The sequence below is a fragment of the Mus caroli genome, unplaced genomic scaffold (assembly GCF_978045245.1).
Source record: "Mus caroli unplaced genomic scaffold, Mus_caroli_1 scaffold_16, whole genome shotgun sequence".
In the NCBI taxonomy this organism is placed as follows: domain Eukaryota; kingdom Metazoa; phylum Chordata; class Mammalia; order Rodentia; family Muridae; genus Mus; species Mus caroli.
The window spans coordinates 72,147,270-72,174,337 of NW_028227271.1; the positions used below are offsets into that span (position 1 = coordinate 72,147,270).

The 27,068-nt window shown below is 41.9% G+C and overlaps 1 protein-coding gene and 1 long non-coding RNA gene across 3 annotated transcripts in view; both read right to left on the reverse strand.

The window, feature by feature from the left end:
* Sema5a (semaphorin 5A) overlaps positions 1–27,068 on the reverse strand; it is a 460,555-nt gene that overhangs the window by 376,586 nt on the left and 56,901 nt on the right. The window lies entirely within an intron of this gene.
* On the reverse strand, positions 17,407–20,318 carry LOC147000793 (uncharacterized). Its single transcript, XR_015045628.1, has 3 exons — positions 19,904–20,318; positions 18,403–18,494; positions 17,407–17,560 (listed from the first exon to the last, which is right to left on the reverse strand). It is a non-coding gene; the product is annotated as an uncharacterized LOC147000793 (long non-coding RNA).

Genomic DNA, 27,068 nt, shown 5'->3' on the forward strand with positions numbered 1-27,068 from the left:
CACGGTACATGAAAGAGAAACTGAGAAAGCAGGACAGAACAGCCAGCACTGCTCCTTTGATTGTTTCCCACTCCAGGAACATCTTATCTTAATTTAATTGAGCCGCTCTGGTACAGCAAGATCTTTAATATTTAAAAAAGCAAAGCAAAACAAAGAGCAAATAAATCCAAAAGTGGAACAAAATAAAAAGACACAGGGCTGTGTCTTACAGCTTCCTGGTCTCATGCCCTCATCTCCGGCTGCATCTGCTCTGCATCATGTGAGGAACTGGAACCACCACTTCTAGGTAGAATTGGCTTCCTTTAAACCCCTGGCTCCCATTATGGTGATCGAAACAAACAAAACAACAACAAAAACTGAGTGTCCTTCTCTCCTTCCACTTAAAGACTGACAGTTTCTAAAAGGGGAGCCAAACTCAAGGAAGGAATTCACATGTGTCAACACAAATCAAACACGCTCGGGAGCATGTGTGTGCACCCCTCTTCCATTAAGTAAATAATTCTGATTGTGATCACAAAAACATAAATGAGCTATAAATGCATTCATAAAGGAAATAAAAATGTATCAAACCCATAAATAACAATCTAACAATTCTAACATCTTTGGACAGGCATCAGTTACCAAGTTTTCATGCAGTCAGCACAAGCCCTGGCTTGCTCTGGTCCAGCCAGCCCCCAAGGGTCCAATCACTGCAAACTGAAGCCACTTCTTTCAGATTCCCACTAATCACATCAACACAAAACTGAACTGCAGTGTGCTGTTAGAAAAGCCTCTGAAGTAGACATCAGTGTTTTCAAACTAGCATCCAGCAGTACTGCATAGCAATACTTTTAAAACAAGCATCCTACTAGGCTTTTCCATCCAAACTGGCTTTAAAATATTCTCCGCCTCTACTAACACTGGGATGTATGTGTCTGCCAGTTAAAAGACCATTAAAATTCTGTTCCAGAAAGCAGAGGAATAGCTGATGATCCAACTAAAACCTACAGACAGCGTTTCTTTCTAAAAACACAAGGCTGAGTTGGTAAGAGGCTCACTGTCTGAGAGCCTGGTTGCAGAGTGCACAAAGGAAGAGAGCCATCAAAAGGATCTGAGGACAAGCACAGGAAGCCCTTATAAAGAGTCAAGTTTCTGCCTCCTGTCTCTGCTGATGACAGCAGGAGCAGCTCTTTGTTCATAAGGCCTGCTGCAGTTTCAGTGCTTAGACAGGGCATCATTCCAATGAAGACGAGTCTTTCTGGGTACCCTGAAGAACTTCCACTCACTATCTCCATCTTCCACAGGAACTACATCTCCATATGCAGCTTGAACAAAAGGCTATTGCATCCCTGGCACAGAGAGGCGAGGTGGGAAGAGAACTGTGTATCTCTAGGATGCTCTGCCTCCTCAGGAAGCTAAGGCATTCTTCTGATAGCAGCTGAGGATAATCTCAACAGACAAGCATCTGGCTCCAGGTTACAGGTAGGAACTGGGGTTTGAGGAGGGGGCAGGGTGATTAAAAACAAGGTATAACAAATGCATAACTACACAGGAAACTCAAAGGAAGCAAGCAGACACACAGGACAGAAGAGTGGACATTTCTGGTGAGTGCACCGAGTGCCATGAAGGGCACCTGTGACTTTGGAGCTAACCAGTAGCAGATGTGGCCAGTTTTGGACTTCCGTCCCTTTAGCCCAGTCTTCATGCAGCCCAACTGGACCCCAAACCACAAAGTGGCTGGAGGAGGGAGAAAAAGGAGGAAGGCTGAGTCAGTCAGTCAGCTGCAATAACAAAGGGAGAAGGCTCAAACCACAAAAGCTTTTAAAAATAAACACTGTAATTCAAGGCAAGGGGCAGGGGAGGCCACATGCAGGTCTGGGGAGACTTTGAGAAGCACCGGATCCCATCAGACATCATTTCTCAAAGCCACTGGAAATTGCCATTCAAAGAGGTATTTAAAAGACAGTGGAGGGGCCTCCCTTCCCTAAGGAGGACTGCATTACAGTGCTTCTCAGAAAACCCTGCCTGCTCACACTGGCCCACAAACTCCCTTTCATCTTCCAGTGAGTACTTCCTTCCTCAAAGCCCAGGACACTGCAAGCTTCTAGAGTTGTATCTAAACATAAACCAATTTCAGAGATTTGGAAAGAAATGGTCTAAAAGCCTGTTGATTCTAAACTCTATACAAACTATAGACCCAGATTTCCCATGATACTAAGAAAAGGAACATGCCAGCCCTCCACAATGCCTCTGGAGAAATCACACTCTCTTATTTAAACAGACTCTGGGAAAGCATTGCAAAAAAAATATATAAAAAATAAACAAATAAATAAAAAAGCAGAACTGGTTCCATGACCTGAGTTCAAAGGTCATCTGTGGTCTATGTGCCATGTGCAGTAGACATGTTTTGTCAATTTTCTGGGCTTCTACTTATTGGGGTTTCAAAACAAGCATGCCATGTTCCTACTTCCATACAGTGGCCCAGGAAACCTTCAACAACTTTATGATCATAACAAATGAGATTGTTGGTGACACTAGGAGGGGAAGTTATCTACTTTATGGGGTAACCATGGCTAATGAGCTCCCTTTGAATAATGAGAGAGAGAGAAAGAGAGAGATCTCCTTACCTGACATTCTTAGATTCTTCCCCAGTGTCTTGTGACCACCAAGCCTGATTCTGTCCCCATCAGGAACGTCACTGCTTTTGCTAACAACTTTTCAAGATGAAAATTAAAAACATCAATTTGATGCTCTTTTGGCTCACTTGTTCTAAAAGGATCACAGGATAAGACTTTGAAATGAAACAAAAGGAAAGAAAATGTATTGTCTAAGAGTCAGCATTGCCATTATTTGAGGATGGATAAAATGGTGGCAGGTCACAGCGAATGAGGGACAGAGGTGGTGACTTGCCCCTCCTTACTGATGGCACTTTCCTTCTGAATCTTCAAGTTCATGACCTTCTAAAAGCCTGAAAGACTCTCAGGAGTTCAAGATATGGGAAGAAAATAACTAAGATTAAGACAAGCATTTGTTAACTACATCCTTCCCTCACATTTTAGCTGTCCAACTATGTGAACATGCAAATAATAATAAACTTGTTATTAACAATATCTGAGTATCAGACACTCAAACACACGGAGCCCAGGTTTATGCATAGACACTTCAACAAGCCATAGAAGACAAATATAAACCTCACTGGAGCTAGAACAAGGATCTGGACACTGAACCTCCAAGGAAGGTGAGAAAAGACTTCAGGAACTAGGACTCCAAGTTTGTTCCAAGTTTGCCATGAAATGTTTCAGAAGCCCCAAACTGGCTTCTCATCTTGGAGCTTTAGCATCTTGGAGATCCAATGAGCACTGGCAGTGAGATGCCAGGAGCTGAGGGGCTCCACAGCAGAAATCTTCATTTTTATGGCTGGGATTTGTATTCAGGGTGACATCCCATAAAGCCCAGCAGAAGACCCTCAATTCAGTCAGGAGAGGAAAGCTGTATCCCATGAAAACTCACTCAAGGAATCTGAGAAGTTTCAGCTGTTTGAATTAATAGATCAATTTTCTTGATAATACAGGGAAGGATAAATAATACCAAAGTCCTTTCCAAAATGTCATATGGATACTTGCTACTCTAGAAGAATGTGTGTGTGTGTGTGTGTGTGCACACACACACACACACACACACATTCAAAATGGAGTTATATTATAATGGGGTAACAATGCCCCTACTAGACAACATAGACTCACAAATAAAAATCCATGTACCAGGAATGGGTAACTGTTTTGGAGTTGTTGGCCAATGAAATACCATACACACCAAAATGTGGCTCTTTGGTTCCCTAACAAAACTTGACAGTAATACCATGACACTAAAGATACCACATACCTGAGTCATTAAACATGGCGAAATCAAACTGGTACTGAACTGGCAACTTCATCCCTACAGACATACATACATAGTGCTGGAAGGCACTACTCAGGCTACTCGAGGAGAAAAGTGATCATCTGTCTTACCAGCTGGGAACACAGTGAGCTACAATAACAGCCTGCTTAGAAAGGCATGTTACTAGATTGCCTACTAGTGCAATCGTGGTACCGAATTTCTGATACTTGGGTTTTGTTAGTCTACAGTGTCTACTAGAGTCACTGTGTCCTCATTATAATGTAATTCCATTTGAACATGTGTGTGCCTGTGCATGCCTATGCACAAGCACTCATGTGTGTGTGTATACATGCACATGAGTTTCTACAGTAGTAGATATCTATATGACATTTTGGTATAGGAGTAGCCAAACACTTTTTAATTGGCATTAAGTTCTACTCTACAACATAAAACCCATACGTGACACCATTATCTGCCCAAGATTCTGTGACTAGACAGGCTATAGGCCCTAGGAGCAAACATACTATTCTTATTCTGCTAACTGGACAAAGTATAAAACTAAACACTAATGGCTTATTGTTATACCCATAGACTGAGCCATCTCTGGACCCTTGACAAAGAAGCTTCTATTTGCAGTAGATGGGGATTGCCTACAACTGCTACTCCACTACTGGCCAAGACCCAGAATATAAAGAACACAAAATGTTTAGCCCTAAATGGAACATATACACACCACCATCTCCTCTCAAGGCTCAGAGATCATTACAGAAGAAGGATCAGAAAGAATCTAAGATCTAGAGGCAGTAGATGACCACCTCGGAAAAAAGGTCTTCTGGACCAAGTGGGACAGCTTCACATCAGAACCTCCAGCAATGAAGGCACACATAAGACCTGAGAAATCTTAAGTCAGAGCAAACCCCAAAATGCAGAGGGGAGTTAGGCACTAAATCCCACCCCTACCCAGAGCTATTATTAATTGTCAGCTCTCTGAGAGGAAAAGACTGTTTGTTCTAAGAGTGTAGCCCCTGTTAAGTTAGTCCTGATCTACTGGAAAGCTCCACATTTAGAAATGTTTAGGCAGCACACATCACACATTGGTCATGATGGGCAGCATGATGGGTGGCTATAGACAAAGTGGTCTGGCACACACACACACACACATACACACACACATACACACACATACACACACACACACACATACACACTCCCCAGACCTATAGAATTTGCCATTCTGTTTGCACAGGTAGAAAATTCACCCTAAACTATAATGTCTTCATGAGTTTTCCTAACTTGAAAAATGGGGGCAAAATAATATGGGGAAAATTGTACCAAGGAAGGGAATAAATACTGATATTCTTTCTTTTACCATTACTTTTCATTTACAATTCTTTCAGTGACTACAATCATGGGTTACTTAGCAAAGCTGGTTACACCCTGCTCCAAACCACAGACCTTTCCCTATTCTTCATCTGTGAACTCCTGTGTTTCCCAAGCCTGGAAGAAATATTCAGTGAGCTTTCTTCACAATAACTTAAATGGAAGGAAGCACAGGCCATCTGTGTGTTCAAGGACTCTTCACTTTGCACATGAAAGTTTTGTTTTGAAGGACATAGTCAAATACTGAAATTCTCAAGAGTAGTTTCTTATACAGCAGAGATAAATAAAGGTTCCCTAAAACAACCAGGTGAAGGGAAATTTTATTAACTGCATTGAAGTAGTTGTTTAGATTTTGGAAAAGCAAACTAAATAAAGTATGGTAACAGCTCCTGAGCTAAAAGGTGTCAAGAGGACAAGAAGTTACTAAGAATCACAAATTATTTTCATAGCAAATTGTTTTCTTTTTTAAATAAACTTAGCTGCAATCTACCTGCCAAGAAAGGATCTTTTATTCTAGGCCTGCAGTAATGATAGTGGGGTTCCTACAAAAATAAAGCTGGCAGAATAGAAACTGTATGAAGCAGAAAAACAAAACAAAAGGTCTCTATGGGGCTAAACATGGATACTCTCATTTTGCAGCAAAATTATGGGTTCAGCAGGTGTTCCAAGCCAAAAAGGCCACCATGGCCAAGGCAGATCTGCTCTGCTCCAGAACAGCACTACCTGCTCCAAGACAGCCACGGAGTGCACCTTCGAGGTGCTCTGGCCTTACTGATGACAGATGCTGAGAGCACTAAAGCTCTTCCCAGCCTACAGATGGAATGGCCCAGCCTAGATGCAATGTGTTCCCCATCTGGCCCCAAGGGAGGAGGAGCACTCCAGAGCCTGATGGTGCTCCTGCTGTGTGCGATTTGTGGCAATAAGGGGACTGCTGTGCATACTGTAAACCAGTTTATCAGCTATACTCTAAGGCAAAACCCCAGCAGTGTTTAAAATCGGCGACAATGTAGCTAGGTTTCTCATCCTCACACAACCCAAATTACTTGACACCAGATAATTTTACCATGAATCTCTCCTGTATATTTTATGTGTTAAGCAGCATCCATGGCTTCGACTGTTGACATACCAGCAATATGCTTCCCTGCCCTGAATCTTGAAAACAAAAACTTCACTAGACATTGCTTAAAAGATCCAGAAGGAGCTGGGCGTGGTGGCCCACGCCTTTAATCCCAGCACTTGGGAGGCAGAGGCAGGCGGATTTCTGAGTTCGAGGCCAGCCTGGTCTACAGAGTGAGTTCCAGGACAACCATGTCTATACAGAGAAACCCTGTCTCGAAAAACAAACAAAACAAACAAACAAAAAAAAAGAACAAAAAAAAAAAAAAAAAAAAAGATCCAGAAGGAAACAAAATTGCCCCTGAATAAAGACACTGTGCTCAGTCTGTACAAAAGTAAACCTTCAAATGCAACACAGAAACACTCTGTTGCTACCCTGGATGACCTGGAGACTAAGCACTTAGGTAGGAAGACAGAGTCAAAACTGACTTGACTCTTGTCTTTTCAAGGGCTGTGCATCAGACCTGCCTGGAGAAGCTGTAAGTTAAGTGGGCACTGTTACTACTCCTGTCTCCAGACAGGCTTGACATATACATTTCTGCTCTGAATTATTTACACCCCCCCCCATACCTCCTTTTCCATCACTTTTAAATCATTCTAACATCTTTTCACATTTTTAGCATCATGTTCAATGTATTTTTAAATACACCCATGTCTTGTTTTGAATTTGATTTTTAGTAAATTGCAGTGCAAACAGAATTCTGCAGTCCATTTAAAGTTGCAGAGCCTCAGTGGAGGGAGTCTCCAGTGCCAACCGGGCAGCTGCAGCCTCAGCGCTGGCACTAAGGCCATGTTCACCATCACTGCCTACTATGTGTGGAAGCCAGGAGAACTTGGGAGACATTGCCAGCCGTATCGCAGGTGAGCGCTTGCTGTTTGCTGATCTATTCTTAGCCTTGAGGGCTCAGAGTTACATTTAAAACAGGTGGCGGGTCCTATCTGTCCATCCTCAGCTATTGCAGATGGTTAGTGGCCGTGTAAATGGATGGGCCACTTGGAGGAGGGGTGTCCACAGTGCTCAGTTTCACAGGCTTCCTCAAACACTTTTCAATACACTTATGGTACAGTACAGTTCGGTACAGTTGCGAGTTTTCAAGGTCTTAGCTCCTTTTGTCCTTAGTGAACTACAAAGCTGTATGATGGGTTCTGGTCCCAATCCAAATAACTAAGGAAATGTCAAAGTGTAGAGTCAGAGTCTCACCCTAGACTCGATGATTCAGGAGATGGAAGAAAGAGGACTGATACTCTTGGTGAGTTCAGATTACCAGAGACCCCTATGACTCTCTGCTTATCTGTGAGTCAACACTTGAGAATGTCTTGAATTTTCATGTGAGAATCATAACCTTATGTAAAATAGGATAGTACTACCAATGGCTGAAATTTAATAACTTTTCCAAAATGAATATTATTGTTAACTTGAAACTGTTGGTAGAAATGTACTCACCTTTTAAGAAAGTGCTTTATGAATCCATGATATGTCAAAATATGGTAAATATTTTCAATTACAGTCAACAGGCTGACTGTCAAGGAGTCATGGTGTTACTGTACAGCATGCTATTTGCTGAGACAAATGGATGAATCAACTCCTCAGGTGACAAGCTGACATCTGGAAGTCTCTAGAACTGGAAAAGCAGAGTGCCCAACCCTGAAATCAGAGAAAATGTGCTCCTAAAACTGTGGTGAGAAGCTAGGAATGATTGAACACAAAGGCAGTAGCAAGAGGAGAGACAGAGACAGAGACAGAGACACAGAGAGAGACAGGGAGGGAAAGAGACAGACAGAGAGAGAGAGAGAGAATCATGTCACCTATTGACCAAGATGGCTCCACTGTTCCTCTGAGTTTCAATAAACTCAACAAAAGATCTTCTTCTTGACCCCCAGCCCCTGGCTTTCCTTCTTCTTAAGCCCTTACTTGAGAAACTTGCCATTGCAAATCCTTCCAATTGCCTTTTTGGGATAAGAACCTTCCCTACCCTCTTGCCAAGTGTACAGCCTACATCTCTTTTCCTCACAAACCCAGGAGCCACCCCTATGTCACAATCAACAAAAGATATCACAGCCCATCCTTCAACCTTGATGGGACGGCAGGAGTCAACCTTTGGTTAAGCATCAGTAGCAAACACAGATGGTCTAATGACAAGAACAATACCTCTAGACATCTTTCCATACTTTCTGTCGGTTGGTCAGTGCATGGAAGATTTGGTTCCTGAGTTTTGTTTCTGTACAGCTGATATTGACCTCACCCTTTGTTGCAGTGGTTCCAAAGGCTCTCACCTCTGTAACTCACCTAGTACAATTTTTCTTGATAGCAACAAAGGGCCATGCAAATAAGGAAAGTCCATTTCTCATTTTATCCCAAGAGGAAGAGTGAGAAGTTGAGGTTTACAGAGAACTGACTGTGACCCCAAGGACCACGGGAGCACAGTGGTGGGCCAACACTGGGAAGCAGGGATAAGCCAAAAGGAGTAAAAATGGCCAGGAGGTATAAGGAGGATGTCATGGCCCCACTGCGACTATGGGTGAAGAGGATGAGAAGAAACATGGGAGAACTTGTGAGGTAAAACTGGGCACCTGTCTGACGACCCATAGAGAAGAGCAGAGTACAAAAGTGGGTTCTGACATTCCCTTCTTGGGAAAGTGGGGAAAGACAAGGAAAATCAACTACCAGAGAGTGGTTAAATGAATATGGCCTGCTCTTTAGTTATAGTAGAGATTAAATGTGATGTCTGTCATAATAGCTGGCAGCCAATGCTCTGCCTATACTTGATTTCACCTACATATTTAGCTAAAGTTCATCGTTCACCCTATTAACCACTCATACTCAAAGAGAGGTTGTAATTTACTCTTGGTGTCCTGGCTGAGAGAAGCAATGCCCTTGAGATCAGTGTGTTCCAGGTCATCACGGGTGTGGGCAGGTGGGAGGGAAGGAAGCTAAGGTAGCAATACAAAGGTGACTGTCTTTTCTCTTGCTTGGTACCTAGACAAGAAGCAAAGCCACTCTCAATGGCCAAAAGACTGTTTTTCCCAGAGACAAAATGGGAGGCACTCTTACATGAAAAACAAAAGGATCGAGATGCCAAGAACAGGACCATACATTGCACAAAACTTTCTGGAACAAGAAAAGCATCTGTTTATCCCTAGGTTACTGACCGAGCAGCAGCCACCTCTAAGGCATCCACGGGAGGGTGCCAGGGTGACAGGGTGCCACACCTCACTATAGCAGGCCACACTAATTACCTGAAAAGATTTCCTGGCGTACAGTTGATGACTGCAAGCCTGGGTGGCTTTCCCCCTTAGCAGAATCTAGTAAATACACCCCTGGGGCCACGCAGAAAGAGTCAAGCTGGGGCAAGCAACAGCAGTCCTGGGCCTAGAGGCAGAAGCCCAGGTGGGTGTAAGGCCTAGACAGGCCTCAGCCTGCCCTGGCATTGGGCCTGCAAGAGGCTGGTTCCACCTAGGGAATTACTAAACATTATGACTAGGAAAACACTCTGGATGAAAGTTCTATAGCTCTATTAGTACTAACAGCATCCAGGGCACTAAAACCTCAAAGCCCTTAGACGAGCTCACTCTAACTCATCATTACAACACCCCAGTGAGCCAGGTAAGCAAACATGGATGGTGGTCCCCAAGTAGAGTGCAAGGAATGGCAGGAAGCTTCTTCGGGCAATGGAAAGGGCAGCATGACTTCTAGCTCAGTCCACACTTCACACACAGCAAGCTCCCCCTTGCGTCACTGATACGCTGCCCCTACACCAGTCAGGGGACACAGACAAAGGGGCCATCAGCATCCACAGCCCAATGGGAAGAGAAGTGACTTTGTTTTGTGTTGTGGCTTTACAGTAAACAGTAGTAACTTGCTATTTGAGCAGAGTCTGACTTAAGATGCTGAGCACCCAGCACCAAGACTGCAGTGTGCACTGTTTGATTGTGTCAAGTCTCCAGCAGCAGATGGCCCTCCTGGGGGACCACCCTGAAGGCATTTATTACAATCTAGGTCTTTCTAGGACAACTGATAACTTTAGGTGTAGGTACTAAACAATCCTCAAAGTGTGGCTTTGTTAAATTCTCCCTTAAATAAATTACAGTATTTTCTGAGTACTTATTGTCAGAACTTACTGGGTCACACACACACACCCAAAAAAGTAAAAGAAAGACAGTAGTGAGTCATCTCTGTGGTGGCATGTGACCCTAGGTATAGGTCTACCTGGATACCTTTATGATGTAGGTCGCATAGGCCTACCTGGATATGTTTATGATGTCTGTCTCTAACATGTAAAATTCCAGTTTCTCTAGTTTTGCCCAGATCCATGAATAATATTGAAATGTCTGGTTTTTGGTGGCTGCACGAAAATCTACCAAGGGGCAGTGTTCACTCACTCACGCAGTCTCACACAGAACATCAAGCAACCCCCAAAAGGCCATCAATGGAAGCACCTGTGGTGTGAATGAACAGAGATTTCAAGGTCATTTTTTCCACTCTGCTCTAACCCAGTAGGACTGATTTGGGTATGAGTAATTTATCAATCCAGGTCAGCAGAGCTGAACAAAAAAATCAGGCTCCTAAAAATCAAAATATTAATAATGATTATTAGCATGAAAATACCACCAGTTAGAGTAGCTGGCTGAGGAGAAAGACAAAGGAGCGCTGAAGTGACAAAGTGTTCAGTGAGAAACTGGTCCTGGTTTCTGCTCAGGCACAGGAGGAACGGGAGGACCAGCATCATCAAGGAGCAGAGGAGTAGTTCCCCAGGCTCCTCTGTCAGAGGAAAGACTGAAATGAGAGGTTCAAAGAGAGCAAGGGATGAGGTCTCAAAGGATGTACTGATTTCTATATCAATGTGATGGTGGCCAGTGGAGCACCGCAAGACCCAGCTATGGGACTCTGGAGAGAATACATGTGCTTCTACCTAGCAAACACACTCAGACTCTCCACGTCTCCACATCACGAACTGGACCAATCAGGGAATATTAGCATTGCTCTCTCTATCTTCCAAGAACCACTAGAAGGTTCCAATGCCAATGAAAGATAGCAGAAATGTTTAACCTTTCTTGATGTCCCTCTCGAAAACTCACATCATATCTGTCAAAGCCATAGTTATGATCTGGTTAAAAAAAAATACACATCCTCAGGCTTTATAAATCAGTGGTTTTACAGTAAGTAACTGTTGGAACTAAGAGACTTCTCAGCAAATAGACAGTGTGGACCCCCCTCCCCCAACAAGACTCATTACACACCATGTGGAAAAACACAGTTACAAGCAAACTCATTTGCTCAGAATTAAATGCTCTGTGGCATGTTTTTTACTTTCAATTTTGCTTGAAGAAAGAAAGCAGAAAAAATAGAAAAACAACTTTAGCACCCTTCAGTGACTGGATGCTGCCTAGGGTAAGGGAGCTACAATGCAAATTATTACAAATATTTTTTTTAACTTTACGAAAAAAAAAACAGGTAACTCCTCATTTCTGCCTTTCAAAATGGAAACACCCACTCTTTTCCAGAAGTGTCCATCCTGTGACCATTTCTGTAAAGTGTAGCAATGCCTGCTTTGGATTTTGTTCCGCCTCCTACATGCCTCTTGGCTCTTGGGGCTGTAGGAAGTATATCCCCTGGTGTTCTGCAGCACTTTTGGTTTAGGGTTTGTGTTACTCTGTGGCACCCATGGTTGGATTGAGTGATTCTGAAAACTAGTTCTGTGCTGAGCATAAATGCAATGAAAGATGTCTGCTCTGGTTTCAAAGGACACAGTGAGCCTTGTGCAGTCTTTATCATCTCCCTGTGTTGTTCTGACAGCACAGAGGAATTCTCAACTCAGCTGGGGCAACAGCCAATGAAAATAGAGAGCAGAGCAGATCAAGAGGGAGAGGAGTATTGGAAGAGACCAGAGCAGTCCTGCATTTTGATCTGACCAACAAAGGCTGGTCTTGTCATCATTGCACATTTTTTTTCTTATCTGTTCCCTATTTTAGTCGGTTTTGGAAATGCATGTGTGTATGCTACACATAAAGTACATTTATGTTAAGTTGGTATTTATTGGAGGATATTTACATTGAAACACTCCCATGCATACAATGTGAATCCTTCTAGAGTAGGATTTTAAATGTCTACTTACTATTCATGTCACATGGCATCATTCAGCTTCTCATCAGCTTCTCATCCCCAGATAGTGGCTGCTTGCTACATCTCTACATTTCTCTCCTGTCTTTTCTAGTTATACATCATCAAGGATAAAACAAAATCCATAAGAAAAACAACCACTCTATCATCCATTAACATAAATAATTTAAAATAAAACACAAAAGAAAACATTCACTGAAAATAAATAGTTTCATGGTAAACTATATGACTTTAATAGATGCAATCTCTTGAATAAGTCTGGAAATTAGTAAGAAAAATGGAGCATACTAACAAACCAATAGGCCCAGTAAAGGCCAGTAAAGCTTAGTGTCTCCTCATGGCATATAACAGGGACACCATGAGACAGCCATCTCATGTCTGGTGAGAAATCCAAAGCCAGAGTCTTACCACAGGAATAGATTAGGGACAAAGGAAAAGAAGACACAAAAGAAAGGGAGCCTTAGGAGACCAAAGGGAAGGTTCACAGAAGAGGATTAGATACAGCAGAGGAAGGATAGGTACAACATGTCCAGGACCACCATCAGTGTGGCTAAGCAGACTGGCATGAAGACTGGCATAGGGCAAATGATTCTCAACACAGGGCATTGAGGGATCGGCAACTGTGCCAGCTATTACACTCTCATAATTCAGAACAGAACCAGATCAGCCAGACAGGAATGAACATACTAGAAAAACAGAGATTCCCCAAGGTGAGAATCCCTCAGGGACAAGTCAGACTTCAAAAGTGCTGGTGAAAAGGCAGGCCATTCAGTAAGTGGGAAGGGAGTGTCAGAGCCAATGACAGACAGGCCATTGTTTCTTACAGAGCAAGTAAGGTCCACATCATAGACTTCTTTTCTCAAAAGAAAGAAATCCAGGAGTTTAATGTAAGAAACAGTAGTGATGGAGGAGGCACTAGTTTATCAAGCCTTGGAAAGTGAAAAGCTGATTCCCTTGGACTGGGGTCCCAACAATCAGACTAGTCGATGACTCCCGATGACCCAAAGCATCTCCGGAAAGGCTTTGCTGGATACCTAGTGAGACTAACTCCTCATACAACAGTCAGAATAGGTTGAGCCAGAAGTCAACGCTAAACAAAAACCTCTGCTGCGTTGGCAGGGTTTCACCAGAGCCACACAGCCGAGGATGCTAACTATGGTACATGAGCCAAGGATAGGAGAGGACCTTCCTGCCAAGTAGTAGAAATCTCATTTGAAAAGGACTGAGAGGTAACAGAACATCCAAGAAGCACATTTATCTCCCAGGTTATTAGAAATCTGATTATTTGACTAGACTCTACAAAAGATTAAATAATTTTATAAATATTCTAAGGACTCTGGAAAGAAATATCTACCTTTTGCCACCACACATTCCCTCACTGTTTCCTCGAGTGCACTTTCAAAACACAAATTAATTTTTTGCACTGATGAGTTAATTTTAAAAGTAGATCCTATAAAAACTAAAATTAATCCCACATTTCTTCATCCTTCCAAATCCAGATCACTTTCCAGGTGCAGGAAATGAAAATAGATTGATGGTCATCTTCTCAGACACACCCATGTATGTTCATGCAGCCAAAAGAATACCAAGAGCTGGGAGGTTACAGGTGCTGATCACATGTGGTCAGTTTATCAACATGCCACCCATGCACTTTGATGTTTATAGAAATAAGTCTCCTGTTCTCTCTAGGGGCCATTATTGCATCTTACTTAATTTAACCAGAAACCTTCTTGTGGGCATTTAGGATGTTTTCTACTTGTAAAACTTAAAAACAAAAACAAACAAACAAACAAAACCACAGGCATGTGCTCTAATTGCTTAATTGGGTGGTTATTTATGGGGAGTAAATTCCTACAAGCAGAACTGAGGCTCCGTTAATGTCCATCAGTGGCTGTCACGTGCACATTGATCCTGGTACACACTGCCCATTTCTCCTGGTAGTTTATTCTTTTTTGTAACTTTTTACCTTTGTCAGTGTTACAGTTGAAAGGTAGGATGGCAATGTGTATTTCTATATTCATAAGGCTGGCCACTCTTTCTCATTGTTGTGGGTCTGTATATGCACAAAGATAGCTGCTCTTTCTCATTGCTGTGTGTCTCTATGTGTACAAAGATGGATGTTTTCTCCTGTTGTCACTTGCTTTTTGTATTCCCTTCTGAATTTTTTAAAACTATACTTCATGCAGAGAAACACATTTATTACTTTATGCATAGTTTACACATCAAATACCAGAGTAGTAGAGTGATCTGATATAGTTTTAAAAGGAAAAAAATCTGAAAATTCAACAAAAAATTGAATACCCATCAAAATTCCAATGTCCTATTTCACAAGTATAAAAAAACAACTCAAGACTTCATATGTAACAACGAAACATCATGTATGCAAAGCTGTGGTAAGGAGTGGGAACACAGTGGTGGAGCTATCACTATACCTGACCTCAGATTATACTACAGAGCTAGACTGACAAAGACATGCTGGTAACATGCATGTAACATGATAACAAATACATGCTGCCAACATGCATGGGAACATGGTAACATATAATCTGACTGAGGAAACATAATATTAAAAACAGTAACTAACTCAACTGAGCTATGGCCACCTAATTTTTAACAGGAGTCAAGAAAGCACCCAATGGAGAAAAAAAGAAAGATAGCCCACTAAGCAAATGGCTCTGGCAAAGTTGAATATCCTCCTTTAGAAGAATGAAATCAGATGAACAGTGTTACCTTGTACAAAAATCAAATCAAAGTGGAGCAAGGGCTTCACCATAAGATGTGAAATACTGAAAATATAAAGTGAGACATGGAGAATTTATTCAAGAGACTGAAGTAGGCCAGCTCTTTCTGAAGAGAATTCCAGTGGCACAGGATTCATCCCTATGGATCGGCAGAGAGGGCAGAATGAACTTTAAAAGTTTCTTCACAGCAAAGAAAACATCAATAAAACAGGCAGACACCCACAGAATAGGAAAAAAATCCATTACCAGCTACCCTTCAGACACAGCCAAATCATCCAGGATTTATAAAGAGCTTCAAAAACTCAACCCCAGGGAAATAATACCAATCAATAAATGGGTTAATAACTCAAAAGAAAAAAAAACATAGGTGGCCAATAACTATAGTCAAGTGTCCAATGTACCTAGAAATGGAGGAAATGAAAATCAAACTACTTTAGGATGACCTCATGCCAGTCAGAATGGCTACCATCAAAAAAACAAAAAGTATCTCTAGATAACAGCTGGTGAGGGAACCCTCCTTGCTGGGCTTTGAGGTGGATGTTAGACAGATGCCTCTAAACAGTAGGCTCTACAAGCTAGGTTCTTCCTCTCAGAATGTGCTTGGTCAATACACACCCTCTGTCTGCCCAGTCAAGTTGGCCTAACTCTTCCTGTGTGGAAGAGTTTCTTTGCTTTCTTCACTTATTGCTTTTAAAATATGCTCATGACATCAGTTAATATACTTCTCCTTCATTCTTCACCATATCTTTTAATGAGCTCAATAAAAACATCCATTAGCAGCAGCAGCAGCAGCAGCAGAGGCCCTTAGTCAGGAATGGAGGACAGCAGAATCCTGTGCAGAGGGACAGACAGATGTCTTGAAATTTCTGAACCTCGGGCACTTCTTTGCAATGAACACTCTAGGAATGTTGTCTAATTAGAAAACCACTCCTCCATGGGACTGTTAATATGACCCCAGAATAGAAGTGGATATTGTTAACAATGGTACACCTTTTTGAAAAAGTATAAAATTCCTCTCTGGGTATAAGAAGTGTATCTTTTATCCAAATTGCTACAGAACTATTTGGGCACACACAGGATACCACAGTGGAAAACTCCACACTTGACTTCATATGACAGTTATATTCAAAGGACAGGTATGCCAAAAAGGCTATGTCAAAATACCTTCAAGATCTGGGTTTGAGATGCATGTTGAACATATATAAATACTAAATTTAAACTTGGGTGACATCCCCAAGACATATCACTAGTCTTATGTAATATCTCAAAGCCCATCAGAAGCACTTCTGGTTCTGAGTATTTCAGATATTTGATACACAACTTGTCTCTGCCTCACTCCCTAGTATGAGACATGAACAGAGTAAATTTGACTTGTATAGCACCTCTGGTTAGGGAGCACCCTGGTGAAGGCTTCCGCCTAGCTTGAGATAGCTCCCTCCATCAGGAGATGCTGAGAACAGGTAAAACGGATGAAAACAATACAGCACAAAGCATAATGGGTACTCGTAAAATACTGCTCGAGTTAAACAGTAAACAAATATTCATCTTCTGCTTTTAGAATCAACTTAGACCAAGGGTTCTCAGCCCTAGCATTGCGGATGTTTAGAAGGAGATAGCTCTCCTGTTAAATACTTCATGAGTTCTTTAAGAACCTTGTACAATGTGTTTTGATCATACGCAACCCTCCCCCAACTCCTACTAGATCCACAGGCCCCTCTTACCCCCTATGCACCTCAACCCCACAAAGTTCTCTTTTATTGAGGACTGTACACTATCCACTAAGTTAGGAGAACCCTAATATCACACCTACTCACAACTATAACAAAAAGAGCTGTCTCTAGACATTCATTTCAACACGATTCTTGGGAGAAAATGAGCCCTCGGTATGAAGTATTCGTGTAGACTATTAGAAAGCCACTAGATATATTTCACACTCAGTACAAAAAAAAAAATTACAATGCTGAAAATAGCTTAATTTTTACGATGCTCTTGAATCCCAAGCCGTTTTGAAAGCTGAGCCAATAATGTAAGCTACACGTTAGCAAAGTAAGTCATCAGGACAATTTACAACTGATTGGAGAATATTAACCGCTGGAGGCAAACCAGTCATTAGCTTCGGCTGATCTAGAGGGGACACAGCATTAATAATTCAATAAAGGAAAGGCTGCAGGCAGAGAAACTTGGAGTTATTTATTTAACCAATTAGGTGCATTTTTTGGTGGCGACCTTGCTTTGGGGAATATGAATAAGCCATGCGTAGTCTTCAATTAATCAGGAAAACTGTACATCACAAATCAGCTCTTACTGCCTTTCAGATGGAAAATGTACAGTGCAGTGGTCCTGGAGCCTGGAGAGACAGAGGACATGGACTTCTGAGAGCAGCAGGCTCGTAATTCACACACTTTTCCTGGAACGGAATGACTATTGGAGAGGCCTGTAAATTAGACCTCAGGCTGGGGTCTTCTCTGCTTTCTCATTTCCCTTCTTCAACTGAGGCCCACATGGGGATGAATTATACCAGGGAAAGCTGAGAGCCATCGTCAGGTAGGAATTCTGTCTATGACTCTTAGGAACAATCCCCTGGCAACTCAGACCTGGTGACGAGGCAGGGGACGTACACTGCTGCAGCAGCAGTGTCGCTCCTGTGTCGACTTTGCCCACAACTTAAGAAACTTCCTGTGACCCGACCTGGTGTCCAGTTTTGTCCTGGATCATGCAGTATAAAAAGTCCGTATCACCCACTTACTGTCAGCAGTTAATAAACCTGGCTGGGTTGTCCCCACTAAAAGGAAAAGACCATCTAGGACTTGGTTAGTCCTGTTCTGTGGGTCAGACCACTAGAAAGTAATGATTTTTTTTTTTCTTGTCACTTGGAGTTTCCATTCCTCCATTTGTACTTTCTATGTCTATTTCTTTACCATTTCTCTCTCTCTCTCTCTCTCTCTCTCTCTCTCTCTCTCTCTCTCTCTCTCTCTCTCTCGGTCTCCTTTTATTTTTATTTAAAGTTCTTTTGTTTTATTTTGGGGAAATCCTGCTTATCAGTCCAGAGGCCTGATTTTTATAATTGGAGTTGCCTCTAAGACCTGAGCACAGACAGATATCTAGACCTCCAGGAGCTCATTGAAATGCCTCTGGCAAGTATCTAATGACAAAGTCCCTTGACTGTGCCCTGTTCTCATCAACACACACACAGTGCAGAGCTACCACAGGAAGAGCAGTTGGTAATGTTTATGCGTATCCATCGCAGCCTCTCTGGTGACACTGAATCCAGCAGGTGATGCCTGTGTTGAAGTGAAATGTAGAAATTGTTTCTCAAAAACATGTTTATTTCACTGAAATTAAATGCTTGATTCTATAAATGAAACACCAGAGCTTCGTCTCACTGACCCCCTAAATATCCATTTTTATTATTAACCCCAAAGCTCTCTCCCCTCTCTCTCCTTCCCTCCCTCCCTCTCTCTTGTTGTTCCTCTCCTAGAAATACAAATGGAAGAGTGGAAAGTTACCCCGTATCTCCCTCCTGTCTCTCTCCTTCTCTCTCTATCCATCAACAAGATCAGTCACCCAGGGGTGGGGACACTGATTAAACACAAGGAGCTGAAGGCCCCAAGTTCTATTCATTTAAGTTACAGATTTATTCTACTGGAAAAAGCACAGGAGAATCCTGTCTTCCAATGTGGCAAGGGGACAACCATTCTGCTCTGTCAACACAATCATGGTAGGATAATTAGAGGTTTTCCAAAACAGAACAGAATTTTTATAGGAATGGTATCCAGAGCAAATAAATTCCAATTATAGAATGAGAGGAAAATGGAAATCAAGTCTACTAGAGTGAGAAATCCTTATAGGTTAATGGTCATCTAGGGTAAGATACTGGCCACTGGAAGGTTGTACATCTTAATCATTCACAAATGGGAAAAACTTGTTTCTTTCATCTGTCATTGGTGTCCTATTAGGATAAAGATGCTTTTTTGGTACTCCACAGGAAAATCACACATCCCCCTAGGAAAAGTCACATAACACACATTAGCACATCTGGGCTTTTCTAATTATTTATTCTTAGAAATTACATGAAGTTGCTCCCCTTAATCTCTTCTGGTCAGCTTTACTAAAGTCATGAGGATTGAAACCTCTCCTAAAGAGCACACAATGGCTTCAATAAATACCCTAAAACCCTGCTTATTCTGCTCCTTCTGTGACCCTATCATGTTAAATACTGGGTAAAATGATCATGCCACTCACTTCAATGCATAAACATGAACTGTAAAGAGAGAACATGTTGCTATCTTTAACTGACAAACAGTTAGTTTGTCCTTCTCGAGCTCTCAGGCCCCATCAAATGCGGCTGTAGTCCCTCCTTTTCTCTACTGTGCTCTCCGGTATTCCATATCGCTTCTCCTCTTCTTCACAGCCCCTCCTATATTTTTTTTTATTTTTCTCTCTCCCAAGATCTTCTCTGTCTATTTCGTGTCTACTATCTCAGCAATGCAAATTGCTCTTTATCTTCATAAAACATCTAGGGACCCCAGGCTCGGCTTCTAATCATGCTCAGAGGAGTGACACGCAAGATTGCTGCCAGGCAGAGTCAAACAATCCTCAACACAGAAACCACCCTACACAGGAAAGCCATGAACAGCTCTCCCCGCACAAAGAAGGTGGGGAATGTCCATAAAGAATTCATACTACATACCAAAGCCAAGTGAAATATGGTGGAAGGAAAGTCCGGAAAGAAGTAACGACAAGGCACTTCAGCATGAGCTGAAAAGGAAGCAATCACAATTCCAGAGAGTACTTTACCTTCACTTGACTGTGTGTTTTACCTAAGCCTTTGAGACACACATTTCTATATATCAAAAGGCACAAAAGTAAATCAAATCTGACGATCAAGTGTGTGTGTGTCTGTGTCTGTGTGTGTGTGTGTGTGTGTGTGTGTGTGATATATACAGTTTCCTGTTCAGCCATGAAGAATGGAATCACATCAGGTGAGAAATGTGGATGGATTTGGAAGAGCACATGTGAAGTGATAACCAGGTACTGAAAGAGAAATCTCACAGGATCTCACTCACACATGGAAGCTAAGTAAGCTGATGTCACAGAAGCAGAGAATTCTCAGAGTTCACAGTGAATGGTATCAAGGGAGGTGAGACCAGAGGTAAGAAAACTCTAGCAGGAGAAGGCATACAAGTGTTTTGCTGTTCAGAGCAGTGACGGTTGCTTACAATTCAAGTCTCTGTTTTTTAAAGAACTAAGAAAGTGTGAAGGTTCCAATGCTAACAATGACAAATGTTTAAAAAGATAGATACACTACTTGTCCTAATGTCATCATGAGACATTATACACATGTATCAAATAACAGCGCACCCTATAAATAGATTCTTCTAACACAACAAGGTTTGGAAACGTCTACTGAATTCTGCCTGGCACAGGCTCTGTAGCCAATCTGTACTTGAACAGATGAGAAGCATCATGAGTACGAACCTGAGCTGAGTCCCCACTGACAGGATCAGCCTGGTAAGGTAGAGTTCACAAGAAAAACAAAACAATTCCTAGCACTCGAAGCTGACAAAAGGAAAAATAATTGTTAATGGCCACGTAGGCATTCTTTTCAAAGATTAAGGCAAAGGATGTCCTTCACGAAACATGAAAGCTTTGTTTATAGCTTTTATAATCATTTGACAAGGGCGTCAACAGCAATTAGCTGTAACCATTATTTCATTGGCCACCAACAGTCAGGGCAGTATAAAACAAAACAAAACAAAGCAAAGCAAAACAAAACAAAACCTTATATAAAAAGCTCTCCATTTTCACAAACTAGTTCTCACTCGAGTGGCACCAGGAGGCTGTAAGCAAATAGCTAGTTTGTGAGCTGTCATACTCAACATTCGACAGCTTTAATATTAATGACACCAAATGGGAAAGCTATTCATGTAGTTTAAGAATGTCTTTTAATAATTATACAGAAGAAATATTTTATATTCCAAGCTAGGCACCAACTCAGTAGGCCCTATGACATTATACACATTACTCAGGGTCAAGTGTCAGCTTGTTGATCATAAGAAATCGACTCATAGTTCAATGTTATTGAGCAATTTTGGAGTTAGCATTAAGAGATCCATCTATACCAAGCAAGTCAGTCTTGGTGGGATTAAGTTTCACATGATAATAGTCCCAGGTGGATTATATCAAGAGGGCCGCTGACTGGGATTCTTGGAAGACCCTGAAACATAGGTTGCTCTCTTCTCTGCCCTCTGCCCTCAGCACTAGGACCTCTGGAGTCAGGACTACTGGTTCACAGCAAACAGATATACAGGATTTGCAATGGGATTCAAATTTCAGATAAACAACAGCTTTGGGGGGTTAAATGTGAATTTACAGAGATTTACACAGCATAAACATAAATCAGTTTTATGTTAACATAATCATTCATTGTTTACTGGGACTGGAACTCTGAGGACCCTGTATTTCATGTGGTAGAGTTTATGAGGATCCTGTCTAGTCAGAAACATGGCCTGAGGGGAGGTAATCGCAACTGTCTGAACACAAGACTTTCTCTTCTCCTATACACAGGATCCTGGAAGTGTTTAGAGGATAGATGCTTTGAGAATAAAACAAAGAGGGTAAAGAGAAAGTGCCACGTGGATAGAAATTATGAGTAATTTCCAAAAGATGGCAGAGAGCAGGTCACTCAACAGAGAAAACCACATCCTCACACTGGGACTGAAAGGCTGCTAGGAAAAGCTTCAATGCCTCCAAAATGCTCTAAATTTAGACACATAGGAAACAATGACCAAGATAAACAGTCACTGTAATCGGGGAACCACATCCAGAGCCTCTAAGCACGGATGCCTGCTGCACGCATCTGGTGTCCAGAGCAGTCCAGATAGAGCAGGAGTGTAACCTGGACTGAACTTGCAGGTAGGGCTGAGGTGACTGACGGGTGATGAAAGGGAACTTGCTACAAAATCAGCTCCTTCATGATGAGGCAATGAACACTAACTACAGGGGAAGAAAAGCTTCCCTAGAGACAGGTAAAAAAGCTACCACAAGTTTTAGGAAACTTGCCATCAACATGAACAAAGGCCGAAGAGCTGAAATGGAAGTAACCAACTGAAGCAGCGTATTCGGTATGTTTAGTTGTTTGAGGCAGCACATTGCATATGGGAAAGACAGAAGACTACAGTAGAGGCAAAGGCATTTTGAAAAATCACAGATTAAGAATCTTGACAATTAAATAAACCTAAAACTCCATGGGTTAAATTACAGGAACATGGTGAACTGTCAAGTTGACTAGCTGCAAGATAAAAGAGAGACTAAGAGACAGGGCATGTGTGAGCTACAGAATCCGTGGGATGGACAGATTGAGAGGAAGAACAGAAGGAATAGATGGAAAGAAATAACACACAAAAGAAATAGACATAGTAGAGTATGCAGGATAGAGGTTTCAGAGTACAATGGTAAACAAGAATATGTGAAGAAACCCTGTGTAAGGTGACTGACCTCTGCAGCAGAGGTGAGTTGGAGACAGGAAGAGCCTTCAGAAGAGAGAGAAAATGAAGAGCTAATGCTATCACCACTTAGGCTGTTTTGGGTCTGATCAGCCACTTCAAGCACGCCAGATAAACCTGTATCAGTACAGCCATGTCCACAGGAAATGAGAGGAAAACATAGGAACCACATCCCCAAGACCACATCACTGTACATCATACATGTATGTATGTATGATGTATGTTTGAGATGTATAGGGCCATTTAAAAACCGTGATTTCACATCACCATACATTACCCAGGAAAGTACCCATGGAAGGATGCAGGCTTTTACACACCCTACAAGATATACAAGAGCTACCTAAAGATGTGATTCCATGTCACTAAACTGCCTTAGCCAGGGAAGCACCCCAGGAAGGTGCACACACACACACACACACACACACACACACACACACACCGAGGTAAGAGTTGTTGCTAGCTCAGGTCTGACTCTCTCATAGTGCCTGTATGTGGCACATCACATATTCACTTGCTATTATTAGGGATGATATGTACCTGAGCACAAACACACTCGTAACATCTGAAATACATCATCGGGTTAAAAGATCGTAGAAGGGGAATGCAAGACATTGGTGAGGATACTTGAGGATTGAATTTTAATATGGACTGTTTTCTAGTTGCTCAATTTGTTGAATCTATACATTCTGGTCCTCAAAACCCCATCTTTGAGATGTTCAGGGTTTTGCTGACTTGATTGGTGCCATTTCTGGCCACTGTTTACTATGTGGTTAGTTACAGAGGGGGGTTCAGTTAACATTTTCATAACTATGGCATCTCTCTAAATAGCCTTAGATCACGGGTCGATTTGCATGCCATTTCTTGGAAGGCTCTGGGGGCATTCTGCGAGTAATATACAGAGAGGTGTGTACTCCTGCAGCTTTGACCCAGGTGGGAGACACTGGATGGGAAGAGAGAATGGAGCCACCAGTGGCTTCCTCGAGTTCAAGGGAAAATTGTTCAAAATAGAATAAAACGTTAGGTTTTTTTTCTTTCATAAAACCTGTTTTAAGAATAATCACTAAATAGCAGGTGTTATGCTAGGCCCTGGGCACAAAAGTTTCTTTCATCCAGAGAAAAATGGGGCAAAGGGTAGAAAATGTCAGGATGCCAAAAAAGAAAAAAAAAAGCATTTACCATTAGAATTCTTCCTAGGACACAGGCCCTATGCCAGGACACAAATATGAGGCAGGTAGAAGCCCAGGGAATTCACAAAGGTGGTAATAAATGCATTTTTACTAAGACAGAGTGTGCCAGAAATGGTCAATTATGCAGTAAACATGTCCAATCTTCAATACTCACCATGAGCACCAGGAATTGGGAGGAAAATTGCTCTTCAAATAGCATGGTCAGAAAAGAATCAGGCAGAATTGTCTGGAGTGAAGTAGGTGTTTAACACTTAAAAACAAAAGGATTCCTGAAGAGAGAGTCTGAGGAGACCAGAAAGAGCTCTGAGCGGGGAGGGCTGTTATAAACTGCATATTGATGGGCACATTATTTCTAACAGCATCGTTCAAAGTGCAGATTTCTATCTAGCAGGATACCCTAGTGAATATTAGCTTGAAGTGGCCCGCTTTCAAGGAGCTCTCAAAACTTCTACTTTCTGGCTATGTGATACTGAACTTTATTAGCAACACCCTTAGCCCCTGGACCTGAGGGTCTAGCAGCCACTGCCGATGTCTCTCTTCTTGTTACAGTACACAAGTAAGGTATTTAACAAACTATCTGAAACAAACACACAAAGGACTTATAACTGAAAAGGAGACTATGTCTCTCTGTCTCCCAAACAAACTGAATTCCTATCTAATCAAAAATATATAGCATATTTCAACATTTATTTTCATGACTAAAGATGTAATAAATAAAATCGTCCTTTCTTCTGCTTATTTACTTAAGAACATGGCCATGTTTACATACGTTGTTTAAAGTGAAAAAAATATATCCAATTTGGCTTCACAAAAAACCACATACAGCAAAGAGATGCAAAGACAAGGACAGGCTTTGATTTAGCCCAGTTCATCCTTACATTGCAACTTTTGAAGAACATAAATCCAATGTCTAGTAATAAGAAAGGTGAAAGTAGATGACAGCCCTTTCCTTCTTCTGTGTGACCTACCACTTCTGTTAGACAGCGTCAGAAACAAAAAGAAAAGAAAGGATAAAGATAAAGAAAACCCTTTCAACCTTGCTGTCAACTTACTGTGCTATCAAATTGTTTGTCAAGCAAGTACAGCATACTCAAATAAACAAATGCCAGCATGTAGCTACTGCGCTATCACAGGCTGGGAGTGACAACTCAAAGGCAACTTTCAAAACAGTTGTCTGCAAAATTCTGAGGCAGGTGACTAACGCCAGGATATTGCCTTCCCTCTTCCCTGGGCTCCTCCTGCCCCATCTTGGAGAGAACCTATGTACAGAGGACTCAGGGATAAGCCCAGGCAGCAAAATTCTTGATATTAACCATGAACTCTGCCTGTGTCTTCTCCCAAATTCTCTTAGAGTTGATAAGTGGCATCCAGGCTAAAGTCCACATTGCTGGTGTCTCCATGGCCTTTCCACTGTTTTCCTCTAGGTGAACAAGAGGTTACAACAGACATTCTGCCTGTCCTTTGCAGCACTATAAGACAGCTCATAACCATGGGCAAATCAGGATAGAAACAAGAAACTACAGTACACAGCACAGCCACCCTGTGTAGACATCAATGCCTCAGCCAATGCTTTACTCTTTATGGTGTCCTCCATTCAGCTCTGCACCTAGGAAATAATAGCTGAATCATACAAGTCCCTTTGACTCAGTTCCCCTCAGGAGATATGAGTGAAACTGAGGCACACGCGTATCTTAGTGCCAGATCCTCTCCAAAATTGTGCTCTTGGCAGCCAGGAAAGGCACATCAACATCAATGAAGATGCTAACCTTAAGACTTCACCAAATATCCAATATACCCACTGGAACTCAAAAACATAGGTAAACTATCTAGGAAAGTAGTGAGAATTTATAAACAAGCAATAATCATTATGATTAAAGTCCCAGTTGGGTTCCTGTCATTACCACTAATGTTTTGTTCCAATCTGATCACCTTTCCACCTGCATTGTCAAAACAATGGAAAAATTAATAATAAATACAAAATAGTTACAAAGACTTAGAAGAAATCTTACTGCCACTGTCTTTCATCAGAAAAGGGAATGGCACACTAACGTCCTCTGGCACACTAACGTCCTCCGGCACACTAGGTGTTAGTAGATGACACTATGATCACTGGTGTTTATCTTTAATCGATATATTTACTGAGAGAAGGAACCACAAATGAAAATTAATTGGCTTGATTAATTAATTGGCATGATTATCAGTTACCAGACAAGCCCATCGTTCAGGGTCTCTGTGGTCAGTCTTCCTGGAATTCAATGGAAGTCTGAGAGAAGGTCCCCTGAAACCCATAAGCTCACTTGGAAAGTTCAGCTACTCACCAGCTCCCTCGTAAGAGCATGTGTGATGACCCAATGCAACATTACCGAACTCTCTTGAGAAGAAAGTGCTGCAGTTCAGGCAGGGTCAGGAATTTTCTAAATCAAATATCTGGTAAGTGCCACCAGGGCCTCTTTGTTAGTAATTCCATAACTAGGATCATGATCGGGAGAGACCCCAGTGATTCTCTGAACAGGGGAGCTCAGAATACTGCCCACTCAAGCTAAAGCTAGCTATAGCCAGGCACATAAGGAACAAATTTACATGGGCCAGTCTCTGAATTCTCAAGCTCCCTGTGATGAAACACCTGATAAAGGCAACTTAGGGAAGTACAGAAGGAAGGGTTAGACTTGGGCACACAGCTGGATGGTGGGATCCATCATGGAAGCAGGCCTGGCAGCAGGAGTGGGAAGTGGCTGGTCCCATTGCATCCACAGCCAGCAAACACAGAGACAAATGCTGCATCTCCATTCATTTTCTCCTTTGTATTTAGTCTCAGACCCCAGCCCAGAAATGGTGCTACCAACCTTCAGGGTGGGTTTCCTACCTTGGTTACACCTTCCTGGAAATGTCCTCACAGATATGCTCTGAGCTTTGTTTCCTACATGATTCTAAATTTCATGTATACAACATCATTGTGCCTCTGAGACTGCAATATCATCCCTCCATTTGATTTTCAGTTTTACAAAAACCTTTATTTAGAAGAAACTTCCTTTGAAAGATTCTATCTCATTCCCAAGAACCAAAACAACCAAGGTGTCTTTCGGGAAATGAATGCAAAAACTGTAGCCCACTCCAATTATGGGAGGTTACTTATCACAAAAATCAGAAAAGAAAGGAAAAGGAC